Source organism: Meleagris gallopavo, chromosome 10 (assembly GCF_000146605.3).
Source record: "Meleagris gallopavo isolate NT-WF06-2002-E0010 breed Aviagen turkey brand Nicholas breeding stock chromosome 10, Turkey_5.1, whole genome shotgun sequence".
Taxonomy (NCBI): Eukaryota; Metazoa; Chordata; class Aves; order Galliformes; family Phasianidae; genus Meleagris; species Meleagris gallopavo.
The window spans coordinates 17,112,560-17,114,542 of NC_015020.2; positions in this window are offsets into that span (position 1 = coordinate 17,112,560).

Sequence of the window (1,983 nt, forward strand, 5' to 3'; positions counted from 1 at the left end):
ATTCCTGGGGAAGACGGATATATAAAGCCTGAGGTTAATTTCAGTCATTACCAAGCACTTTACATCTGCTGAAGAATTCCAAACATATGAAAGGATGTCAATCCAAAGCTTCAGACCAAAATAAACAAATAAATAAATAAATAAGGAGCAACTTGAAAGGCTGTCAGTAGGTGAGTCACGGATCTGATTCAGCTTTTAACCCCTAGAGGTATAAGCACGCTTTATCTGTGAAAGAAAAGCAAGATCTGTACTCTGCAATATAAATTTTAACAGTGTACTCTACAGTACAAGGCAATGATAAAAATGGACAATATGATATAATTGTGTATGGGATTTGATGAGAAGCTGTGGGGAATATTATTTCTCCGCAGTTATAGAAAAAAAACAATAAAAAAGCATTGACTGAGGGTTTTGTTGACAATTAGATTTCCCATTTATAGCTGTACATTTTCTCAAAGGCTTTATCACTCACTTTTTAGGATTCTCAAATTTTCTTCATTTTCTAGAATATTTTTAAGGTATAGTTCAGCAAATGTACCTGCTTAAAACAGAAAGTAACTAAGACTTTAAGAAGTTGGATGGAACTTGTTAACAAGCTCTATAGCATCCTTTAAAATAGTAATTTATTTTTTTAAGTGTCTTCTCTAAAACCATCAGAGAAGAGCCTGAGAAGAGTATGATCCCTGCACTGTGTACAGCCACAAAGTTTACCACATCCTATAGACTTCTGGAAGACATACTACAGTGGAGTGTAGCGTAACTTATCTTGGAGATGTTTGACTGAGTTACTATAGCAATGGCAAGAATGCAGAGGAAGAAACACCAGTAGGAAAAAAGGCACTGACCATAAAAGGATACTGACAATTTTCTATAGAAAATTGTACCAACTAGCCTAAAATGAAACATAAAGGTTCACTCCCTTGAGAGTTTCTTGAAAATCCAGTCAAGTCTCAAACAATGTAAACCACCTGACTCCATCTCATTTATTTCAGTGATCAAGGAATTAAACTGAGATATGCCAGGTGAAGCTGGTGAACCTACTAGGAGAATCAAGTACATCATTTGGAAATAACTGTATGAAATGCTGATGATGACTCATGAAGGAACACTTTTATCCCTGTTATTCATTGGTCATTGGATAAAAGGTGGAAAGGAAGCCAGAAATAACTATATGCTGCTATAATATTTTATTCCATTTACAAAAAAAATCTCAGAAAAACCTTTTTCTCTCTTTTCAAATCTCCAGTGGTGAGTCATCTAATTTCATCACTGTATATCACAAAACTCCATAGGGATCATCTTTACTTCCCAACTTTATCCAGGACAGAGGTTCAGTCAAACAAAAAATCCTGACTGTCTTTCCTTAAATTCAGCTCTCTTCTCTAAAATGTATTTCCCTCCTCTTTCCAAAAACTAAAGTAGTCTCTTTTAGATTTTTTTTTTTCCTGGGGAGAGGCAGGATGCATAAAATATTCCTTTTCCTATAAATCCAAATTTCTTTGTGTGGAGCAGATTTCTAGCAAGAATATATTTATTCTTCTCTGTCTAGAAAGGATTCTAAAGGGTTACTTTTTAAACTCCTATATCAGAAATACAAACTTATTCTCCCTAAATAACATCAATTTACTTAAAATACTCTGCACTTGAAAGAGTTAATACAAATTCTAGTTGCAAAATAAGAAAGAAAGGTCAGAATCCACTTACATCATTGTGAAGGGCTTTTATTACACACTGCTATAAAACATATTTCTTTTTTCAGTTGCCATCCTCACAGGGTAACCTGCATACCAATAGGATCTCCAAAATGCCACGAAGCAAGAGATGTTTATCTGCTAAATTCTACGTACAGTAACCTAACAAATGCCAGAGAAAGAAAGATTGCCCTCTGCACAGCAATACTTGTGTAGATGTCTTCTTTATGCTAACAATGACAAGGCTCTCTTGGTTTGTACTATACTCCAAAATCAGAATGCATTTTTTTTT